The following is a 25,086-nucleotide window of genomic DNA, read 5'->3' as shown; positions in this document are numbered from 1 at the left end:
GCCAGGCCATCGGATCCACACCTTCCAGTAAATCCGATTATCCCTTTCCTCCACCTGGCTGGAGGCAGGGCCCCTCTAATCTTGCTCACCATCACTCACTTGATCTAAGAGTGACTCCTGCAAGAATGACTTCCTGGTCCCCTCAAGAGGGTCAGGCATAGTGTTGGCCATTCTATTCTGTCTGGGGGATTTCCGACTGGACACTGGAGCTGCATCTTTCTTGGAAGACTCCCCTTTCATGGTGGTCTTCCCTTTCAGTTGCTGTACTCGTGCAGCTAGGGCGGAAGTGGGCTGTCCATGCCACCTTCTCATGTTTTCCCCATGGTCGCGGAGGAAGAACCACAGGGTGCCCCGTGGTGTGTGTCTTGCACTGCCCTTCTCTTGGGTGGGGAAGCACCTGCTTCTAGTAGCTGAGACATCAGCCCGTGCAGGTGGAATGTAGGACATGTCCTCTTCCATTTTCTGGAGCCTCTGAGACAGTTCCTCTACAGCTGAAACCCAGGCATGTTGGGAGGAAGGGAGACTTCCCTCATATTGCCGGAGCTGCATAATCACTTCGTCCACTGTTTGAGTCTGGGTGTCTCGCCACCAGGACGCTACCGCTAATGCTTTGGAATGTGCTTCTGGTGCACTTTGCAGGAATTTCCGCCACGTCAGCTGTGTGCAAGGGGCCTGATCTGGATCCATTGGCGACCACTTATCATTCAGATCACCATAGACCATGTCAAACACAGCCAATTCCCTGAGATTTTGAATGCCTTTCTCCATGTCGGTTCACTTGCCTAACCGACACAGAGCATCATCCTTGTAGGGGTACCTCTCCCTCACACCGAGCAGGAGTCGCCTCCAAAGGCTGAGGGTTTGAGCCTGTTTCCCTATTGCCTTGTCAATACCAGCCTGCTTGGCTAAAGGTCCCAGCTGCTTGGCCTCTCTCCCCTCCATTCCAAACCAGCAGCTCCACTATCCCAGCATCAGAGCAGCCAGGTGCAAATTTGCTCGCCTGGAAGGCGGCTGAAATCCTTCCGCATATCTCGCAACTCACTCAGGGATAGAGATCGGATGGTTACCTCCAGCTCTTCCTCCTGCTCTCGTGATGGGCCTGGTTCATTAACACCCTGTGCACTGCGAGGGGATTTTTTGGTATATTTGGTTTTCCTTATCGGGGCGACTGATATTGGCACTGCCTGTCCCCCTGGCCCAGCTGCTGCACCAGTAAGTTCACTTTCAGATCCTGCAGCCCTTTCTCCCCCTTGAGGGCAGTGATCAGTGTTAAGGGCGATGCGGTAAGCATGGGCAAGCCCCCAGCACATCGCAGGGAATTGTGTCTCCTGGGGTTTGTCAGATTGGCAGCACACCTTTTCCAAACACACCACCAGTTTATCAGGACTCTGCACTTGTTTGGGAGTGAAATCCCAGAACGTTGGGGGTGACCACTGACTCAGGTACTTGCCCATCTTCTCCCACACACCTTGCCATTTATAACTATCTGCCCTCAGGGCAGGTTTCCGGGTGGTGCCATTATTGGAGAAATACCGCATGGCCCAAAACAAGATCTGGCAGACATTTAGAAAGCACAGTGCTGCTAGCACACTGGCCTGGGTGCTCCAGGGATAGCTGAAGCTCTCAAAAACCGAGAGGATCTCTTCCCCTGGCTCACCCATAGAGGGGGTGAGACCCCAAACAAAAGCCCAGGCAGCAAACAGGTACCGGTTCACCCCCACAAGCAGTGACACAAGCATATTATAAGCAGTCTGCAGCCAGTACAGCAAAACAAGACCCCTGACGCATTTTCCACTGAAAACAAACATCAGCACTGGGAATGCACAATGGATATAAGGATTAATCCAGCCCCACCACGCAAGCAACTTGGCCAGCATTGCAAACGTTTCTCATCAAACAAATACAAATAAAAACAGAAAAATTACACTTAACAGATTGCTCTAACACACCTTCTCCTTTTGTCCTTATCTCAACCCTCTCGTGCCCCATGATGGGCGCCAAAAGTTGTGGTGGTTCAGTCTCTGCCGGGGTCTGAGACCACGCGGCCGCTGCCCCTCCCCCACAAAGGGAGTGAAATACAAAGCCCCGGGGCTGAGATAAGGGGAGGTTTAATACAACAGTGCAACAGCAACACAACAAGCAGCAACAATAACAGTAACAGTAATAACAATGAACGGCTGATCCGAGGGATCGGAATACAAGTTTGATATTGACCTTGAGCAGATAACCGTGGACTCTTAAGAGGCTGGAAAGTCCCGAGAAGAGCTGAGTAAACAAGATTAAGGAACTGCCTAACCGGAACTGCCAGACCGCAAGGAGAGGAAGCTCATCGAGGTTGCAACAGAGAAAAGGTCATCCAATCATGAACTGTTAGTCTCTAATTAAACCAATCACATATGGACACATATTCTTAAGAAAGCTATAAAAAGACTTGTTAAAACAATAAAGTAGCTTTCTGCTCGCCATTTGGTGTTTGTCGTGTCTGTCTCAGCAATGACAGGAGAACATAGAGAGCTGGAGGACCTCCTGCCTAGGCCGCCTCACTGGAGACCATAGAGAGCTGGAGGACCTCCTACCTAGGCCGCCTCACTGGAGACCATAGAGCCCTCGCAGACTTTAAGCAGGAAGTAGGCCCTGTGGGGGCCAGGGGGACCCCCTGGGGGGGCTCCACTGCATTGTGCCCTCCCAGAACCTGCCCACACTCCTGCCTGCACCGTGAAGGGGGGGGATAGGGGACATTGGGGGTGTTACTGGGGGGGTGTTACTGGGGTTCTGTGGGAGTCGTGGGGGTTACTGGGGTCCTACGGGCAAAACAAACTCTACAAGTCGGGGAGAGTTATACAGCAGGTATGTTTACTCCGGCACTGGGGTGCAAGGGGATTTCTCCACAAAGCTTGCACCCCAACAGCACATTTTACCAAAAATTTATCAAGTGTGGATATACATAGTCATTGGATTACATAACACAAACATACATATGCATGAGTAAGGCTGGGTTAGTTCTAGATGCTGGGGTCAGCAGTTTATGTTCTCTTTGCACCTGTGCATTGCCTCCTGGAGGGCGTCTTCGGGGGGCTTTTGGAGGAAGGCTCACAGTCCTCCTCACCTTGTACTTATCCTCGGAGAATACACAGATTCTCTTAGCCAATTTCTTGAACAACCAGAGTGGTTCCAGCTGGTTTACCACCTCTATCTTATCTAAAAGCACAGCTTTTAGATTGAAGGAGCGATTGAAGGAGCTGGGACTGTTCAGTTCGAGGAGGAGAAGGCTGAGGGGAGACCTCATCACTCTCTACAGCTCCCTGAAAGGACGTTGTAGAGAGGTTGGTGCTGGTCTCTTCTCACAGGGAATTAGTGACAGAACAAGAGGGAACGGCTTTAAACTGCAACAGGGGAGGTGTTGCGGATGAAACTATTCACACAGTGATGGTTTAGCAGGAAATCTAGATTTATTAATAACTAACAGCAATTTATTATTACAATATAATTCAGAAATGTTGAAAGAAAGAAAAGCGACTCATTTACAAATTCCAAAATGACAAGATTCACACTAAGTTACTTAATGGTACCTTAATTTATACATATATACATGCGCATACACAAAACGGGCAAACACACACACAGAGACAAAAGTATTTGGATCCAGTAGAATGAAGTACGTACCCACACACCAATAAACAGAGAAAGAACGGCTGAAAGAGAAGCTAGCTCAAAGGAAAAATTCCCTCTCAAGTTTAGAGAAAATACCCACAATGCCTCGGCATTCCTCAACCGGCAATAATTGAGACTCGAGAGGGTTGACTTGGAAGTCACCCTGGACTTCCGTCAGCTGTGGCAGCACACAACACTGTAAGGGTTTGGCACCTGAGAGGCGTCCCAGCTCAGGGGAGATACTGGTCACAGGCCCGCTGCGATCCAGGAGAGCTCAAAGGGTCCCCTGGTGGTAGCAGTCTATAGGGTCCAAGATAATTGACTTTCGTCAGATCCCTTCTGGTGCCTTCCAGCAGTTACACAAGAACTTCATGAATGTGCAACTCTGTTATTGTTCCCATTTGACCACAATCCAGGCACAGGTGTGCCAGGCCTTTGGGAGATGATGGGCTGTTATAACCGTTTCCCAGCAATCGGGAGGGCAGGAGCCAGGCTCGTTAAGGGGGCGCCTTAACGTTATCAGTCCTTATCTCCACAGACTGGTGTATAGCTCGGGGAAGGTGGCTGGAATCACACCTGGCACAGAGCAGCCCAACAAGGTGGGGCGGGGAGGGGCAAGAATTGCACCACCACACTGGGTAATGACTACAGAGGGTAGTTAGGAAAAACTATAAATGAAATTATGTACATTACAGTAAAATACAGGAAAAATACAGGAAAAAAAAAACCCTAGTAAAACATAAGTGATGTCTTACGTTAAAACTAAATGTCCAACTTTACAGGTAAAGTACACTACTGCTTTACATTAGCAATTTCAAGTATACTTGTAGCAGCTTCCCTTCATTTCCCCCCTTTTCTTTTCCCTAAGCACATTCTTTTGCTAACAGAATTTTAGTTCCTTCTCGAGCTTTATGAGTTCAACAGGGAAATGCTTCAGACCAAACAGAATAGGTTTCTATTAATATTGACAGATATCTATACCGTCCTTTTCTAGACAATTCTGAGAAGTCTATTTGCCAACTTTGACCTGGAACACAGCCTTTGCTACTATTTCCAAACTTTACTCGGTGCTCTACTTTTGGGTTATTTTTCAAATATGTCTCACATCTGTTAACCACATTTCTGACAGTTTGAAACAAGCTACAGGCTATTATTTGCTTAGAGAGAGAATTATACAGAGCTTCCGTTCCCCAGTGAGTTTTGTCATGTTCAATTTTTACTAATGTCTACAATAATCTAAAGGGAACTATTACTCGGTTGTCTTCTACTGTTGCCCAATTTGACGGATCAATCTTAGCTTTTAAGTCCTTGATTAGCTTTTAATCTTTTTCATCATATTTTACTGTTTCAGGTAATGATAGAGATTTTTCAGGACTCAAACTTAATACCTCACCTTGTTCCGAGGCTTGCCTTGCCTTATACCCAGCCAATTTGTTACCTACCTCCTGGTCAGTGTTACCTTTCTGGTGTCCTCACAATGCATGATGGCCACAGCTGTCAGAAGTTGGATTTCTTCCAAAAGTCATAATATTATATCTGCATGTTTAATACTTTTTCCTTATGTAGTTAAAAGTCCTCGTTCTTTCCAGATTGCTCCATGAGCATGCACTACACCAAAGGCATACCTTGAATCTGTCCATATATTTACACATAGTCCTTCAGTGAGCTCCAGTGCTCTTGTTAAGGTGATTATCTCCTCCCTCTGTGCTGATGTACCTTTTCCGGAGAGGTTTTGCTTCTATTACCTGATCTGTCGTTGTTACCACATACCCGGCCCTTTGGACCCCATTTTTCACAAAACTGCTTCCATCCGTATACCAGGTATGGTAGGCTTCTTCCAACGGTTCTTCTTTCAGGTCAGGTCGACTCACGTAGATGGTTTCAACTGTTTCCATGCAGTCATGTATAATGGGGTCAGTTTCCTGTTTGTCACTTAGAAAAGAGACAGGGTTAACTATTGTAGATGTAATAATTTCCACATCATCCTGCTCCATTAGGACTGCCTGATATTTTAAAAATCTAGATGGTGATAACCAATGTCCGCCTTTTTGTTCCAAAACGGAAGTTACTGCATGGGAAGTGTAAACAATCATCTTCTGCCCCAGGGTAAACTTGTGAGCCTCTTGAATGATTATGACAACAGCTGCTACTGCCCAGAGGCATCCTGGCCATCCTTTGCTGACTTCATCCAATTGTTTGGAAAAATATGCTACTGCTGGCTTGTAGGGTCTCAATTTTGGGGCTAAAATTCCAAGGGCCACTCCTTGTTTTTCACAGGCAAGCAACCAAAAAAGTTTAGTCACATCTGGCAAGCCTAAAGCAGGGGCTCTCATCAGTTCTAATTTTAACTCTTTAAATGCTCTTTTAGCCTCATCAGTCCAGATTAATTGCTTCTGATTACCTGTCAGTAGTTCATATAAAGTCTTTACTATCAGTCCATAATCATAAAACCATAGATGGCACCAACCTGCATTCCTAGAAAAGTTCGAAGTTCCTTTACTGTAGTTGGCTCTGGAGTCCTACAGATGGCCTCTTTCCTTTCATTTCCAAGCTGTCGTTGTCCTTTAGAGATCAGGAATCCCAAATAGACCACTTCTTTTTTCAGGATTTGAGCTTTCTGTAATGACACTCGATAACTACTTCGTCCAAGAAAGTTCAGTAAGCTCACAGTCCATTCTTTACATTCTTCTCTTGTCTCTGTAGTTATCAAGATATCATCTACATATTGTAAAAGGTTGCCATTACCTGGAGGCCTTTCCCAACATTCTAGTTCTCTTGCTAATTGGTTTCCAAATATTGTAGGGCTATTTTTAAATCCCTGTGGTAACACTGTCCAAGTACGCTGAGTTTTACGCCCTGAATCGGGGTTTTTTCATTCAAAGGCAAACCGATTGTGGCTTTCAGGGACCAAGGTGAGGCAAAAGAATGCATCTTTTACATTTAATACTGTGAACCATTCATATGTTTCTTTCAGGGTAGTTAATAAGGTGTATGGATTTGCTACTACTGGGTATAGATCTTCCACAATTCTGTTAACTGCCCTTAAGTCTTGTACTATTCTGTATTTCCCATCCGGCTTCTTTATTGGTAAAATTGGGGTATTAAATTCTGATTCACATTCTATCAATAACCCAAATTTTAAGAATCTTTCAATTGTTTCTTTTATATCCCTCCAGTCTTAAAGGATACTGTTTTATTTTAATTGTACAGAACCAGGTTTTAATTCCACTTCTACTGGCATAGCATTTTTGGCCTTACCAGGAGTTTCAGAGGCCCATACTCATGGATACACTTGATCTAAAATCTCTCCAAGTTCTGGGGTACCCTCAGTTTGTTTTTCCATTTCAATCATAGCCAAACTTAAAATTTCAATTAGTCGATCGTCTTTTACTCTGAGTTTTATTTTACCCTTTTCAAAAATTATTTGTACCTCTAATTGCTCTAATAAGTCCTGTCCCAATAAGGATTTCGGAGATTCTGGTAGATAAAGGAATTTGTGAATTCTCATTTGTTTTCCAATCTTAAATTCAATTTGCTGTAAAAACAAAGCCTTCTTTTGCTGGCTGGTAGCTACTATTACAGTTATAAAATCGTGACCTACAGGTATTAGTTCTTGATTTAACACAGAATATCAGGCACCCATATCTATAAGAAATTCTATCTCCTCTTTCTGATTCCCTGGCTTCAATTTAACCAGTGGATCCGCTACGGTAGATTCCCCAGGTCCCCGTCATTCGATTTCAGCAACCACTTCAGGCTTTACTTTTCTCAGTAAAGTCCTTTTCCAATGCCCGCCTCCTCCGCAATAAGCACACTGATGTGGTCTCAGTGTTGTTTGGAAACTTCGAGCTCCCACAGGAGGTCCTCCCTTACCTCTGCATCCAGAGAGTCTCTGAGGTCCCACACTTCATTCTAATGCTGCAATTGTTGTTATGGCTATTGTTTTATTTAATTTTCTCTTATCACTGTTTTCCCTATTTCTGTATACCCTCCAGGCTTCTTCAATTAACTTCTCCAAATCCCGCGCTTCAGGCTCTTTTAGTTTCTGGAGTTTTTTCCTAATATCTTCCGATGATTGGCTCAAAACCAACGATACCGATTGTTGCTGCCCTACATCAGATGTGGGGTCTAAGGTGGTGTATTTACGCATTGCCAATCGTAATTTGTCTAAGAACTCTGTGAGGGTTTCAGTTCGCCCTCCTTCTCAGTATAAAGTGCTGACCAATTTATAGCCTTTGGGATTGCATTCTCCAATCCAAATCTTATCCGATCTTGATATCGCTTTAATATGCGATATTCCGTATTATCATTTGGATCCCAATTCGGGTCAGTCAGGGGAACATACTGATCGACTCCCCCTGCCAGCGTTCCAGCTGTATTCTGAGCCTGCACATGGGTTCGGGCAGTTTTTAAAACCATCTGTTTCTCAGTTTCAGTCATTGCATCTAAACTATGCAACATCGCTTCAACTTTCCCTGTTCTCTCTTTTTGTCCTTTTCTAATGCCAAAACAAGGGGATCCTGAGGAGCCAAATTTATACCACACTCTTTTTGTCACTCAGGATGATTTCTTAAGGTGAAAAACGTATCAGCATATACCACCTCATCCCATTTATCGTTTCTTCTGAGGAACAGCATCAATTGCAATAAGGTATTATAATTTAAAGTTCCATTACTGGGCCATTTTTCCTCATCATCCATTTTATATAATGGCCACCACTGGTTACAATACTTGATTAAAGTTTTCTTATTTACATTCCCTCCCGGTGGACCACCAATATCTTTCCAGTGTTCCAGAACACATCCTAACGGGCTCTTTTTCAGAACTCCCCGACTCTGCTGACCACCCATTATACCACACAGCTGGGGTTATCTTATAATGGTGAGAACTATCAAAAATTATTTATACAAACAATAATATTATTTAAAATCACCGTTCACTCCTCTCCTCTCGCTTCGTCCTTCTCTGGCTGTTTTCCTCACGGAATAACAGAACCGCAGATCCAGACTCCGCACTCGCTTCGTGCGTAATTGCACGTCTCATTCATACGTACATACAGAGTTTCAACAATATCTCATTATCATTTACATTACCGATATTGCAAGATCCAGGAGCACAAAACCAAAATTGCGAGATCCGAGAGTACAATTTCCAATGTCAGAACCAGAAAACACACACTCAAATGAACATCAAAATGTTCCCAAATGAACACCAAAGCGTTCCCAAATGTACATCGAAGCGTACCCAAACGCATACCAGTGAGGTGCTAGCAACCCGGTATACGCTGTTCCACGTAAGATCTCGTCTTACGATTTATGAACAGCTTCCTAATGGCCAGGCCCCCAACAAAAATTTAAACAATACCTTTATTCAGATGGTCCTTGTCTGTTCCCGCAGTGATCCAATTGAGGCGAGGAGTCCCTCCATGAAAATCCTGGGGGCATCCAAGGGAGTCGTGTTCTCAATGGGTCCTGCAGCCGAGCAGAGAGGGTCCCATCTGGGTTGCCAACTGAAACAAAGAGCTTCACTCCACAGTCAGAATTGAGTATGACTGTTCAGCAGGGATTCTTTATCGCAGTGCTGGGCAGCACTGGGGATCGCTCCATCACAAGTGCCGCGCTTACTAACAAAACTCTCTGACTAATATACACAAAAAGCACACGTATGCATTAGATTTCTTAGAAAAGGCAGTCTTATGCTAATGGGTTCTTAGAATTCATTTACATAGTCTGAGCATGCGTAGTAAAAATAGAGTGAGGGTCTTCTCCCGTCCTTAGGGATCCCCACAGCCTTTCTCACACTGTCCATTAGTGAACTTTAGGTTTCTAGTGTCCATCTCTGGTCAGAGAGTTACTTCATCCGTCCTTCAGCTCCGGTTTCTTCCAGCTTTCAGTCACTTATCTTGACACTGGCGTCTTCTTAGGCCCTTGTTTTCTTTAGGTTCCTGCTATTAGGGATGTACTCAGGGAGTTTTTTCAGACTGTCCAAGGTCTGTCTTATCTTCACTAGGCAAGGAGTTAAAGGTTTTAAAATATCTTACAAGTGGGCAACTGGTTTACGACTACAGAGGCTACTTAGGAAACAGTATAAATGAAATTATATAAATTACAGTAAAATAAGGGAAAAATACAGGAATAAATAAAAGCTAGTAAAACGTCAGTGATGTCTAACGTTAAAACTAAATGTCTTATTTTACAGGTCCCTGTACATTAGCAATTTCAAGTATACTTGTAGCAGCTTCCCTTCACTAACAATGCGGTAAGGTGGGCTCTGGCTAATGTTGGAAGATGGGTTCTGGGTGTCTGGCTAACAGGGCAGGAAGGTGGGCGCTGGCTCTCTGGATCACAACACAGAAAGGTAGCCTCTGGCTCTCAGAGCCATCTTGGACCCCGTCCTGCCAACCAGATCCTACTCAGAGTTGTCCTGGAGGCGGGTATGCCTATATAGAGCGCAGCTGGCCAGCCAGAGGAAACCAAAACCCTGTCAGCCAGGACCTCAGGTCAGCCAGCCAGAGTCTGCTCAGAGCCCTGGTGGCCTGCAGCACTCCAGTCAGAGCCTACTTGCAGCCCTCTTGGACCAAAGCTGCCCAGACAGATCCTACTCAGATTTGTCCTTGAGAACGGCATGGCACCCAGAGCCTACTTAGAGCTCACTTGGACACAAGCTGGCTAGCCAGAGGCAATGTAGAGCCTGCCTAGACCACAGCTCAGCTAGCCAGAGCCTACTCAGAGTCATCTTGGACCCCAGCTTGCCAGCCAGAGCCTACTCAGGCTTGTCTTTGAGCCTGGTGTGCCAGCCAGAGCCTTCTTCGAGCCCAGCTGGACACCACCTGGCCAGCCAGAGGCAACTTAGTGTCCGCCTGCACAAGAGCTAATTCAGGCAGAGACTACTTGCATCCCTCGTGGACCACAGCTGGCCGGACAGGTCCTATTCAGAGTTGCCTTTGAGCCCGGCCTGCCACCCACAGCCTATTTATAGCACAGTTGGGTACCAGCTGGCCAGCCAGAGGCAACTTAAGAGTCCGTCTGGACCACAGCTCAGCTAGCCACCACCTGCTCACAGCCCTCTTGGACGGCAGCAGCTGGCCAGCCAGAGCCTACCCAGAGCCATTGTGGCCTGCAGCCTGCGATCCAAAGCCTACTTGGAGACCACTGGACAGCACAGCTGGACAGCCACAGCCTACTCAGAGTACTTCTTGAGGCCAGCATGCCATCCAGAGACTAGTAGGAGCCCATCCATCCTGGCTACCAGCTCTTGCTACAAGGAGGATTCATTTGGCTCCATCTTGCTTAAAATACTGAGCTGAATCAGCAGATCCTGTCCTGGAGGAACAGGTGACCCTGCCCTGAACCTCTCTGCATCACACAGCCTCAGTCTGCTGCTGCAGATTAAGGACCAGAAGCAAAACAGAAACAGGACAAAGAATAAGCTGACATAAACTGCTGGATTTGGAGGCCTGGTATCCCCCTCCCTAAAGACACGTCCAAAGACACCTGGGCTAAAGGAGTGTTCCTTCAAGTACAAGAGGTAATACAGTAAACCCCCTTGTTTTCTCTGGGCTTTGGTCACCAGAGGGCTGCCCACCAGCCCCTGGACAGAAGAGCACACATCCTAATTAAAGGCAACATGTAAAAGCCCAAAGCAACAAGGTGGCATCTGGCAAGTGACAAAGATACAGCAGCTTTTGGGAACAGTTCTTTGAAGGGAAAGCCAGAGTTGACAGGCATCCCCGCTGGAAGGCTCTTACAGAGGAGAGTGTTAAACAGCGTCAACTGGCAGGTTTAAGCATTGCCTGGGAAATGTCAAACACTGTCAAGATACCACAGAGCTCTCTGCAGCCAAGCCCCAGCGAGGGACAAAATAAAACCCAACCAGTGCAGCAGCGAGACAGCTGTCCCAGGTGTAGAGATCTTCAAAGCCCTGAAATAAATAGTCTTGCCTCTGGCTTCCAGCTGCATGGGATTGCTTTATAGCACCTTACACAAAACCCACAATAAAATACCTCCGACAAGTTACCAAACAAACAGCATTAAGGTTGTCCACGGGATCAGGCACTGGCTTCTAAACCCCCCATTCTTTGGTACCTTCAGCAAACCGCCAGCTCTGATTCAGCCCTCGGTTGGTTTCTGAAAGGGTGACAAAAGCAGCTTCAGCAAGATCAGAGTCAGACCACAAAATCTGCTTCCTTTAGAGATCAGGCCCTGCTGTCTCTGAGCAGCTCAGATCCCCCAACAGCCGCTGGGCCTGCAGGAACTGAACAGCTCGAGTCTGACCAGGGGACGAGGCAAAGCCTGGGGAAGAAGGGCAGCTGTGAAACAGTCTGACAGAGAAGAGGGGAGAGAGAAAATGTGGGGCAATAGAGCTTCCCAAGGAGATTAAAAGAATCAGGGCTTCGTGAACCCAATCCATGAACTGTATCTGTACAGATGTTACTGTACTCGGAATGGCAGAACACTACAATCCACTGCCCAGGGGGATCAGAGAAGCTTTGGAGATGAGCACAGAGCACAGCGCTGCCAACTCTTTTAACAGCCAGCAGAGCACACCTCCTCCCGGGGGGGGGCAGCTCTAACTGCCACACTGCTGCCAGGGAGGACAGGGGAGGAGAGTCAGGACAGCTGCAAAAAGTTCATGAGACTTCTCAAAGGGGAAAAAAAGGAAAGAGAAAATAACCAAGATCTTTTTACCAGGCTGTCTGTGACAAGAGCCATCAAAACATGAGAGTGGGTGATGGACAGCTGGGGAGAACAGTCAGGATTTGACAAACCAGTTCAGACAGCATGAAATCAGAATGAGAAGGAACATTCATCAAAAAAATCACTTCGTATTCTGCTTTGCCCGAGAGGTACCTCTGTGTCACAGGGTAAATATCCCATTCTGCTGCCCAGGGCCAGACCAAGACCGCTCCTTTCCCGAAGGCGACTGCCACAGCCCCGAGGCAGGGTGACCATGGACACCATCTCTTCTCCAGCTGGTGAACCTGGGGAAGAGCAGCTCCCTCTGCTCCCACACACTGACTTTGGCAGGTATTCGAGTGGGCTGTGCTGCTCACGGTCATGTATGGCAGGCTGGGCTCATGGGCTTGTCAGAGCCACAGCGGGAGCTAAATCCAAAGCTCAGCCACCCCGACCTTCCTCATCGGCTCTGGTTTCATAGAGGTAATGCGAGTTTTGAAAATAACTCCACACAACTCAGCTTTTGTGCCAGGGATCCCATCTTCAGTAGGGTTTTCCCTCTTTCCTTAAGGAAAAAGGAAAGCGCAGGGGGGAGACGGAGCAACTTGTTTCCCATCCGCGGGGAGCATTTGCTCAGCCCTCCAGCACTGGCAGGCAAATTATCTCTTGGTGCGAGGACACAGAGTTCAGCACAGTTCTGCCAGCAAAGAGCTTGGCCCAGGACTCCCTTCTTGATCCCTGCTTTCTAACAAGCATCCCACTGCTGAGCCAGGATTCAGAAAAGGGGCACCCACACAGCTGAGGAGGCCCAGGCCCCCACTCCCTCCTCCTGCCTTCCACAGCAGACCTAACACCCAGGAAAAATAAGATCTGGGAGTCATCACACATAACATCTCCTTTATTCCTTACAGCTGACCCTGTTCTTTGCCCCATGGCATTATGGTCAAAATACAAGGTAATTAGCATCCCCCCTGTGGGTACATTCTCCACAAGGTTTTGAAGGGCAGCTCAGAAGCAGAGCTCCATCTAAACGGAGCCAGCTCTGAGATCCGCATCCCAAAGCTCAGTGGGAAGCGGGCAAGCCAAGTCTTGACAAAAAGTCAGTCTTGCCCAAGAAGCCACCTAGGACACAATTTCCGTGCCCTCTGCCCTGTGCTCTAGCAATTCCCTTTGTCACATCAAAGGGCTGCGATGTCTGACGGTGCAATTCGACAAACTGCTCCCTCTTGTTGCTTTACAGCACTCCTGCTGTCACAGTATTGCCTCCAAAGCTCCCTGTTTCCCAATGCGAGCAAGGCTGCCCCAGCAGTCAGACATCAGAGAACAGGTTTACCTGACGCTTTACAGTCAGCTCCGGCACAGATCAAGCCCTGCACACCTTATGGTGCTACTGGAAGCTGGTGGCTACGGTTCAGGTAGCTGTGCATTTGGACAGGCACAGCCTCGTCCAACCCACCACAGGTGTCACCAATTTCAGAGCTGTGGCTGCCCTGAACAAGTACCAGACTCGGCCACAAGCACCACAGTAGCATAAAAGAGACAATCCCCGACCCAGAATAATCACGAACTGTGTTATCAGCATGAACTCAGATGAAGACGTCTAGTTTCCGCCATGAACTACTTTATCCTTAAGGATCACAAAAACTGAGCGGACCACCTTCAGACAAAAGGCCAAGGCTAGAAAGGGACACCCTAAGACACAGTCAGAGCGACCCTGGCTGTAGTGAGGGAATAAACAAGTCGGACAGAAGCAAAACACCTCTGCCATTTACTTTCCAGAAATCTTCAACAAGGGAGAATTCTTCCACTAACCGAGGGCTTTTCTACACAATGACCTCTGCAGCCTGGGGCCATGCAGCCATGCATTCGAGTACATGCACACCCAGGGTGTGCAGGCTGGCAGCTGAAACCTTTGCATACTTCTCTCTTCATTGCTGCTGGAACATTTTGACTCCTCAACCCTACACTCTGGTTCTGCAACAATTCCCCACACAGTCAAACTACAGCTTCAGGCACATCCCATTGCCTGCCCAGGATGGAATCCCCAAAGTGCCACTGCTCCCAATTCCATTTTTCCCGTAGGAAGCAATGGGATAGAGAGGAATGTGTGCAGGCACTTCAGCAATGCACACGGCCGAACCACACAGGAACAGCTGGTGTGATGTGGAAGGTGGTGAGACAGAAGCGAGACCTCTGGGGTTGTCAGCTGCCACTTCAACACCTGGGAATGACAGAAGTGGTAAAGGACATTCTAACTGCTCTTAAAATACCAAAATACCAAACCTCTTCCGGCCAAAATACTGAGCTTCTCCAATAAGCTGGGAGTTAAAAACAATCCTGCCAAATCACTGATGATTTCATCTAATACACAGAGAGCTCGAGGCTGAAGTGTCTATTTTGCTTGACAAGCAAAGCAGACGCACTGAGAGGGAGGGAGTAAAACACATTAACTACAGACTGAGTGAGAGGGTATCAGAAAACATTCTGATTTCTCAGAAAACCTTCTTTATGATTTCAAAAGCGTATGCAAGGCACTTAGGGGGAATCTTTGGCTGGCTTCTCTTGCCAAAAACAACTGGAGGTTGACAAAACTCAGCACTATGGTGGGCCTGCACCTTCAGCACACACACAAACGTGTATTACCCCAAGGAAACAAGTCCCCCGCCCTCAGAGACCTGCAGGATGTGGGTTTGGTAGCCACTACATCCAAAGGCAGTGGTTAGAAACTGTAACCAAGGCATAGCCAAGGCACCAATCAAATGCAATAAAATCACAGAGCAGTAAAAATTCAGCTTTGGTCTAGAAAAAACCCCACCACTATTCTGCACGGTATCACTAACGCTCAGGACAACATTTGAAGGCTTCACCAGATGCCAGATTTCTTTATCGTCACGCACGATGGACAGCACTTCCCATCTTCAAAGCACACACGAACCGATGTGAAGGGATGTTGCCTGCAGGAAACGCGACCAGGGACACCCGGCACAGTGACTGCAACGCCAAGACAAGCAGTGACACGGGATGGGAACAGCTGGCCAGGGAGCAGCCCTGCAGGAACAGGCCTGGGAGCTGCAGGGAATCAGAAGCTGGATGCACACCGTGTCTCATAAAATGACAGCAAAGGTCCGCGGGATGTCCGAGCCGGAGCAGAGCCTCCAAGGCACGAGCAGCCACCCCTCAGCTCTGCCCAGCACTGAGGAGGCTGCTGGGCACTCGGCTCTACGGGAGCGAGTTCACGAGCTGAATGACCAGCAATCTAGGAAGTACCATGGACACGTAGGAGAAGTTTGGAGCCAACGGAGCCGTCCAGCCTTTGGAGGAACTGGGCTCTGCATTTCTGCAGCAGAGGACCAAAGAGATGGAACACAGCACAAAGACAGCCAGAGAGCTGAGGAGCAGCAGCTCTGCTGAACGCCGGCCGTGAGCGAGACGGGAAACAGCAGATTTCAACAGCAGCAGGGATGCTCCAGGTTAGAGCTCAGGGCAAACTTCCTAGTGTAAAGGCTGATGAAGCACTGGCAGAGGGTGCTTACAGGAGAGGTGGAGACTTTGAGGATTAAACCAACATCTTGCAAGAAGAACACGAGCACATCTGACCCTGCTTGAGGCCAGGAGGCCAGACGAGGGGACAGCCCACGGCCCCGTCCAAGCCCACGGAGCTGCGTGTGGCAGCCCTGAGCCTCCCCACGGGGCCCTGCAGAGACACTGCAGAAGGACAGAGCTCACCCCGCTGACCTGGGACAGTAAAGCAGACACGCACCCAGGAGACCTCCAGCTACAAGGGCAAAGTTCTCAAAACCAGAGGCTTACTGAACTGTTTACCTCCCTCTCCTTTTAGAATTCCTCCACACACACAGTTTTAATAGAATTCCAGGAATTTGAAATATATGTAGGAATATATTCTTACAGCTATTATCTCCATACTACAGGTTTGACAGTGAACTCTGTACAGTGCCTTAAAACTCCAAAATAACTTGTCATCGGCTCCATCACCATTTTTCCTCTTACGAGCCTTCCCACACTCCTCCTACTTTCTTATTCTATTTATTCTTTTTTCCCCCTACACTATGGAATTATAGTGAAAAGCAAGATAAACAAAGATGATTAGATGAAGACCACAAGCTGAAATATGAGAGATTTGGTATCAGCAGGGTTAAATACATCAGGGAGGAAGGAGATATATTGACAGCTGAAAGGTTTGTTCATTTGGGTTTGTTTTTACTGCAAATTTTCTGCTAGATCCACTTTTGAGAAAGTCAGAGTACAATAAACAGAGTCATTCTCTGTGGGGTTATTGACAAGGGGAAAAAAAAAAGAGTTATAATAGTATTGATTTGGGGTGAAATGGTAAAAAGTGACAATCAGTAGAGCTTAGTCAGATATAAACCTGAAGGAGTCACACCAGGCATGACAGGATTGTTACAGGAGCCAAATCCTGGCACCAGCTCAGGAAGGGAAGAAGCTCTAAATGGGATCCCCAGTGTAAGCCATGGATTGCTTTGTACAAAAAATAACCCTAAACTATTCATTTTCCTTTTTAATACGTCAGATGGTTTGTATTTCAGCATATTGTCACTGCTGTTTTTCTAAAGCTTTTGAAACAAACTCTTCCCACCTCTGTAGTATTTTCATTAAACATCATCAACGCTCTTTGCAAATCTCTCAGGGAAGTACGATTCTCCTGATTTAACAGGTAACGAGGAGATGGAAAGAGATTGGGGCTACATTTTCCCGAGCAGTCAGTAATGCTGGCTATGCAAATCCATAAAACGAGAGCCGTACAGAAAGGGAATTTTCAAAGGTCCTGGGAAACTAACTTTGGTCGATGTCAACGGCTGCTTCCAAGTTCTCAAACTCTGGGTCACAGGCTGGGGGGCCAAAAGCGGAGCCTTCACAGCAAGCTGTGTACGCACAGCAAGCTCGCTCCCAGCTACCCCAGAGCCTAAACCGGGAGGGATCCTAACTGACAGTCCTCTGCTCTAATTACAGGGCTAATTAACTTTACCACTCGAATGACTCAGGGTGAAAAACCCCACCACCATACACTATACCCCATGAAAGTTCTGTACATTCACTGGTGTTTATATAGCGCCTGCCTTCTGAGCACAACCACACTGGAAAATAACAGCAATAACAACTTCAGAACAGCAAGGAATGAGTATTTGTCACTGGTTATTTCACCCATGTACCATCGCTCAGTGTATTGCCTTTTCCTAGACTCTGGACCCCAAAAAATAATCCTTGAAAGATCCTAAAACGCCTCACAAGTGGAATTTGATGCAGAAGTAGTTACACCCCCGAGGTGAACGGCAGCGGTGTTAGTAACGATCAACATCCCAGCAGAACTCCCTGCAGGCTGGGATGAACCTGCTGCACCCAAGGGAGACACAAACCCCGTTTGGAAGAACCTCTGGCACCCATCAGCTACAGCAATGCCGACAGTCAGCCTGGGGGATGTGCACAGCCTCAGGGAGGGGGGGCCTTGGGACAGTCTCGTGTGTAGGAGCGGAGCCGTGAGCAGGAGGTTGGGGAAGGACAGGGGCTGCCCCAGCTCTGACTGCGAGGAAGGCACAGGACAGGCAGAACGGCCCCGCCACGCCAAAAGGCGAGCTGGCCGGGAAACCGAGGGGAATGGGGCAAAGAGCCACTGATTAATAACGAGGGATTGGTAGAGACTGCGACGGGTTAAACGCTCGTTTAGCTGGAATGCCATTTGCACGCATGGGACTATCGCCTCCAGATCGAAAATTCGGGGTGAAGCCCATCAGGAGGAGGATGGACAAGACGACCCCCTGAGCTCCTCTCCAGGCATATTTCTGTAAGTCCACGCTCCGTGACAGAAAACCCCCCTGGGTCAGAGCTGCCTGGGCTGAGGCGCTCACGGGAGCAAACTCTGCCCTAAGCTCTGGCAGGAGAAGCAGCCCAGGCAGTTTTTCCCTTGGGCTCTGTCTGCCATCAGCGATGGGATTCAACCATAAAATGGCTCCTTCCCCCACACCAATATCTCACCCCGTGCCGCAGTAGGGATGGGAAGCTGCTCCCAGTGCCCAGCCAAGGCCATCTGGCAGCACAGCAGTTTAGGCCTTTCCCAGCAATCCCAGTCTCACTCCGGAATCCATTTGGAGCAGTTTGTGATTAAAGGTACCTGCTGGAGATACCTCCCGGGCTCAGGGATTTACAGGGAGAGAGGCAAAATGGAATTAAAGCGGCCAGATGAGGCTGGCTCGCTCCTCCACCAGGACAGTGCTGAAGGACGTTGCCTTTCCAGCCCCAAACCGCTGCTCCCCCCCCCCATTTCAGCTTCCCCCGGGAATTCAGCACCAAGAGCCACCGGACAGCCCGAGGGGCCGCGGGGGGGGGGGGGGGGGGGGGGGGGGTGTGAAGCCGCTTTTCTGTTTTTTTTTCCCTTTTCCCCCCAAACCTACCGCCGTTCCAGGGTCCCGCTGTACTCACCCAGAGCGACTGCTCCCTCGCAGGGGCGGGGCAAGGCTGCCTCCTCCCGGGGGTCCCCACGGGGGGGGGCCGGAGGCGGTGGGGGCTGGAGGGGGGCAGGATGGAGCGGCGCTTCGCTCCTCAGAGGGCGCCGGGCATGGGGCGGGGGGCAGTTTCCCTGCTCGCCCCTCCCGGGGCTGGGGCTGTGGGGGCGGCGGGGGGGGGGCGGTTCTCGGTGAGGGGCCGGGACGCAGCTTCTGCCGGCAAAGGCAGCCAGTTCGCTGCCGCCGCCGGCACCAAGAGAGCTGCCCTGCTCCGCCCACTCCGCTCCCCCCACCGGTGCCCGGGGCTCAGTGTCCCGTCCCCGCCCGCCCACCTCTCCAGGCCCTCACGGCCCTGCCGCTCCCCCGGCCCCGCCGCCTCTGCCGAGCCCCCCGCCAGCGCCGACCCCGGCAGGAACGTCCCTGGCTGCTGACACCGCCTCCGCCCCTGGGATAGGCCTGAGGGGAGGGGCGGGGCCAGGAGCCCATTGGCAGCTGGAGGGGAGGGGGCGGGGCAGAATCCCCTCGTAGCACTGTTCCCGCCCCCAACCGACCCTCTCCCTCAGGCCCCAGAGGGCGGTTCCAGTGCAGCCGCCTCCAGCCGGGAAATGCGCTGTGCTGGCCGGATTTCACTCACACGAAGCATTTTTGGCCAAGAAAAGGGCCAACGCAGCCCCAGCGCACACTCTGCAAACCCCGACGCTGGGCACAGGCCTGAGCAGGGGCAGAGTCGGGCGAGCGGCCCTGCAGGAAGGGCTGTGGGTTCCGGCGCCAGCAGGGCCTGTGTGCGGGGCCTGGGGAGCTGGAGAGCAGAGGGATGCCGGGAGCTGGAGCAGCCCCAGGCCAGGCACCGGCCGGGCTCTGCCTGTGAGGAGCCAGGCAAGGCCCAGCAGAAGAGCCTGTGCAGGGCCCGTCGGGGAGTCGGGAAAGGAAAGGGAACTCGTGGCACTGACACCCCCGGGAAGTTTTGTCAGACCTCTGCGGTTTGATCGCTCGAAAAATAAAGAGCATTTCATCCTTGCAGCGTGTTGGGATGTGGGTAAAGCTCACGGTAGGGATGTGCCAGCCACACGTCAGCTGGGACAGCCTGTGATGTGACGAGCACGACGACGTCCCTGCAAGGAAATCCGCCACAGGCTACGGCAGAGAACTGCAGGAGCTCAGCAAGGGCAGGAGGAAGGAGGTCTCTGCCAAAAGCCTCGGCAGGGGCTGATGGGGAGAGGTGGTGCAGGAATGCAGCACTGCTGCCTCCGTCCTCACAGCCAGTTTGGTCACAGACATATTCTCACCCAAATGGAACGTGGTTTTGCCATTGTGGTCCAGGACAGGGCATGAAAAGAAAGAAGAAAATGAAGAAGAGAAGCAAGAGTGACCTTGCAGGGCTGGAGTAGCAGAGGGAAGATGTTTTGGCTGCTGGTATTTTCTGGTGCTGGCATGAGTGAGAAGCGGGTGCGAGGGGCTGGCTGCTCACAGTGGCAGCCCGGCTGCTCAGGAGCATATCGAGCTGCGCGGAGCGAGCATTTCCCTCTCTGCATGCTGCCCGTCTTGCCGGGGAGCAGGAGGGCTCTATGGTTTGGCCAGCCAGGACAGAAGGACGCCTTTAGCCTGGAAGAGAGAGGGGCTGGCTGTGGAGGGCTGTGGGGGTGAGTGCTGGTGATCCTGAAGGGCTGGGAACATCCTGGGGAACAGGCTGGGATGGAGAAAGAGACACTGAGGGAGTTGAAGCCTGAGCTTGATCCACTGCCCACAGCCGCCGATACACAGCAGGTCACGCAGGAAGGCCTTCCCCAAGTGAGAGATAAAGAGTTTCTGCACAACATGCCCCTTGTTCCCCGTGTCCCAGGGCCACGGCTGCCCCTCGAGGTGCCTGCTGTAGCCTACCTGCAGCTGGTGTTGCTGTCTCTCTGCAGATGGGCAGAGTGTTAAACCAAAGGCTCGACAGGTCTCCTGGGCAGGCTAGGCTCTGTTTCCTGCTGCTGGGGCATTTTTATGGTCCCCCTCGAGGGGAATTAAACTCACGTTTGGGCTTAACTATAAAGAAAAAAAAAACAAAACAAAACAAAACAAAAACAACCAATGCATTGGGCAGAGTCCTGCAGCACTAAGCGGTTCACAGCCAGATTCTCGATCCCAGCGGCAATATCTCGCCCTCCGTCAGCAGCCCAGACAGATTTGCCTCTGCACTGCCAGTGGCTCCGTTTCCACTGTTGTAACCACCCCCGCAGCCCATTTGCCACCACCCATGAGTCAGTGCAGAGACAGAGCACTGGCCACCTTTCTCGCTCGGCGATAGCCAAGGCCAGCTGGATGGCTTTCACCTCTGCACACTGACTCAGTAGGCACGGGCCAGTCCCCAGCACAGAATCACGGAATCACAAAATCATCTAGGTTGGAAGGTACCTTGAAGATCATCTAGTCCAACCGTTAACCCAGCACTGACAGATCCCAACTACACCATATCCCTAAGCGCTATGTCAACCCGCCTCTTGAACACCTCCAGGGATGGGGACTCCACCACCTCCCTGGGCAGCCCATTCCAACGCCTAACTACCCGTTCTGTAAAGAAATACTTCCTAATATCCAGTCTAAACCTTCCCTGGCACAACTTGAGGCCATTCCCTCTTGTCCTATCACTTGTTACTTGGTTAAAGAGGCTCATCCCCAGCTCTCTGCAACCTCCTTTCAGGTAGTTGTAGAGGACGATGAGGTCTCCCCTCAGCCTCCTCTTCTCCAGACTAAACAACCCCAGTTCCCTCAGCCGCTCCTCATACGACCTGTGCTCCAGACCCTTCACCAGTTTCGTTGCCCTTTTCTGGACACGCTCGAGTCATTCAATGTCCTTTTTGTAGTGAGGGGCCCAAAACTGAACACAGTAATCGAGGTGCAGCCTCACCAGTGCCGAGTACAGGGGTAAGATCCCTTCCCTGTCCCTGCTGGCCATGCTATTTCTGATACAGCCCAGGATGCCATTGGCCTTCTTGGCCACCTGGGCACACTGCTGGCTCATGTTCAGCCGGCTGTCAATCAACACCCCCAGCTCCCTCTCTGACTGGCAGCTCTCCAGCCACTGCTCCCCAAGCCTGTAGCGCTGCTGGGGGTTGTTGTGGCCCAAGTGCAGCACCCGGCATTTGGCCTTATTGAACTTCATACAGTTGGCCTTAGCCCATCGCTCCAGCCTGTCCAGGTCTCTCTGCAGAGCCTCCCTACCCTCGAGCAGATCAACACTCCCACCCAGCTTGGTGTCGTCTGCAAACTTACTGAGGTTGCATTCGATCCCCTCGTCTAGATCATCAATAAAGATGTTAAACAAGAGTGGCCCCAAAACCGAGCCCTGGGGGACACCACTCGTGACCAGCCGCCAACTGGATTTAACTCCGTTCCCCACAACTCTTTGGGCCCGGCCATCCAGCCAGTTTTTTACCCAGCAAAGCATGTGCCCATCCAAGCCTCGAGCAGTCAGTTTCACCAGGAGAATGCTGTGGGAAACGGTGTCAAAGGCCTTGCTAAAGTCAAGGTAAACTACATCCACAGCCTTTCCCTCATCCAATAAGTAGGTCACTCTGTCATAGAAGGAGATCAGGTTTGTCAAGCAGGACCTGCCTTTCATAAACCCATGCTGAATGGGCCTGATCATCTGGTTGTCCCACATGTGCTGTATGATGGTACTCAGGATGAGCTGCTCCATCAGCTTCCTGGGCACCGAAGTCAAGCTGACAGGCCTGTAATTTCCCAGATCATCCTTCCGACCCTTCTTATATATGGGCATCACATTGGCCAATTTCCAATCTGTCAGGACCTCCACGGTCAGCCAGGACTGCTGGTAAGTGATGGAAAGTGGCTTGGTGAGCACCGCAGCCAGCTCCTTCAGCACTCTCGGGTGTATTCCATCAGGTCCCATAGACTTGTGTGTGTCTATGTGATGCAGTAGGTCACTGACTGTCTCCTGGATTGCAGGGGGGGTCGTTCTCCCAGTCTCTGTCCTCTGGCTGAGGAGGCTGGATTCCCTTAATACAACTAGTCTTGTTATTAAAGACTGAGGCAAAGAAGGAATTAAGGACTTCAGCCTTCTCCTCATCACTTGTTACCACGTTTCCTCCTGCATCTAGCAGGGGATGGAGGCTCTCCCTGGTCTTTCTTTTGCTACTGACATACTTATAGAAACATTTCTTGTTGTCCTTGATTGCTGAAGCCAGATTAATTTCCAGCTGGGCTTTAGACCTCCTGATTTCTACCCTGCATAGCCTCACAGTCCCTTTGTAATCACTGTGAGTGGCTAGTCCTTCTTCCAAAGGCTGTAAACTTTCCTTTTCTCCTTGAGTTGTAGCCAAAACTCCCTGTTCAGCCAGGGTGGTCTTGTCGCCGGCGTCTCTTACAGCACCTGGGGACTGCCTGTTCCTGAGCCATAAACACTTCCTTCTTAAAGAGTGCCCAGCATTCCTGGACCCCTATACCCTTCAGGATCGTCTCCCAAGGTATCCTTTCAAGCAGGTGCCTAAACAAGACAAAGTCAGCCCTTTTAAAATCCAGGTTGTCAGTTCTGCTTTGCTGACGCGGAAGTCCCGGACACAACTTAGACGACCAATGTGATCAAGTTGATGCCACTTTATTAAAGGCTACACAGCAATTTATACACTATCACAAGCTTCACGCACCGCTATCTTATTGCTTATAGGCTAAAGCTACTTGTTCACGCGCCCTTTGCCTCTATGATTGGTCGCGGTGTGGTGTGCACACACTGCTCTCCCCCCAGGTAGGCCCCCTGTTTTCGACATTGCAACTTCTTTATTTTTTGGCCAGGAATGTAGTTTCTCAGGCCGTCTCGGCCTTGTTTATGTCCTTGAACACAGCTGCAGCTTGTTGTTACAGTGAGGCCCCTCGGTCTGGATCGCTCATGATATGTCCGTTGTTTTCCAGCCATTCCACACTGCTTAGCCCTCTCCTGGCCTCTCTAAGAATAGAGAACTCTATTATTTCATGGTCGCTGTGCCCTAGTCGTGCTCCGATCGCCACATCATCCACCAGTCCTTCTCTGTTCACAAAGAGGAGATCCAGCAGGGCACCTTCTCTGGTTGGTTCTCTCACCCGCTGCGTCAGGAAGTTGTCTCCCACACATTCCAGGAATCTCCAGGACTGGTCCCACTCTGCTGTGTTGTATTTCCAGCAGATGTCTGGGAAGTTAAAGTCTCCCACAAGAACAAGGGCAAGCAATCGTGAGATTTCTCCTAAATGCCTACAGAATATTTCATCCACCTCTCTGTCCTGGGTGGGTGGCGTATAGTAGACTCCTACTACAATATCTGCCCTGTTGGCCTTCCCCCTGATTCTAACGCAAAGACACTCTACCCTGTCTTCGCTACACTTGTGCTCAAGGCAATCATAACAATCCCTAACATACAGCGCCACCCGCCACCTCTCCTTCCTTTTCTGTCCCTCTTAAAGAGCTTGTAGCCCTCAACAGGCGCACTCCAGTCATGGGAGACATCCCACCATGTTTCTGTGATAGCCACAACATCATAATTTTCCTGTTTCATCATGGCTTCAAGCTCCTCCTGTTTGTTACCCATGCTGTGTGCATTGGTATACATGCACTTCAGATGGGCTGATATTTTGCCCCATTTCCACTTCAAATCTAGTTTAAAGCTCTGTCAATGAGCCCAGCTAACTCCTGCCCCAAGATCCTCTTCCCCCTCTGGGACAGGTGCATTCCATCTAATGCCAAAAGGTCTGGTGCCCTGTATACCAACCCATCACTGAAAAATCTAAAGCCCTTGATGGTAACACCAGTCTTGGATCCACAAGTTCATCTGTTGAGTTCTCCTGTATTCTTCTTCATCCATCCCCCCAACTGAAGGGATGGAGGAGAACACAATTTGTGCCCCTGACCCCTTAATCACTTTCCCCAAAGACCTGAAATCTCTCTTCATTGTTTTAGGACTTCTCCTGGTAATGTCATCACTACCTACCTGAAAAACCAGGAGAGGGTAGTAGTCCCTGGGTCTCACTAGAACGGGGAGTTTTGCCTTGAGGTCCTTGACGCAGGCCCCAGGGAGGCAGCAGACTTCCCTATGAAACAGGTCCGGTCTGCATATGGGGCCTTCGACACCCCTCAGAATGGAGTCACCCACTACAATGACTCTTCTGGGGTTCTTTTTAGAACTGGTTTTAATACCTGGTCTAGAATGACCCGGCCTTGGTGGACCTTGGTCTTCGTCCTTGTTTGTCTCATTTTCTTCCTCCTTCTCTTCTTCTCTCAAAAGTTTCAGGGCCCCGAATCTATTGTGAAGGGA

Source organism: Strix aluco, unplaced genomic scaffold, assembly GCF_031877795.1.
Source record: "Strix aluco isolate bStrAlu1 unplaced genomic scaffold, bStrAlu1.hap1 H_2, whole genome shotgun sequence".
Lineage (NCBI taxonomy): Eukaryota > Metazoa > Chordata > Aves > Strigiformes > Strigidae > Strix > Strix aluco.
This window is presented reverse-complemented; position numbering follows the sequence as displayed.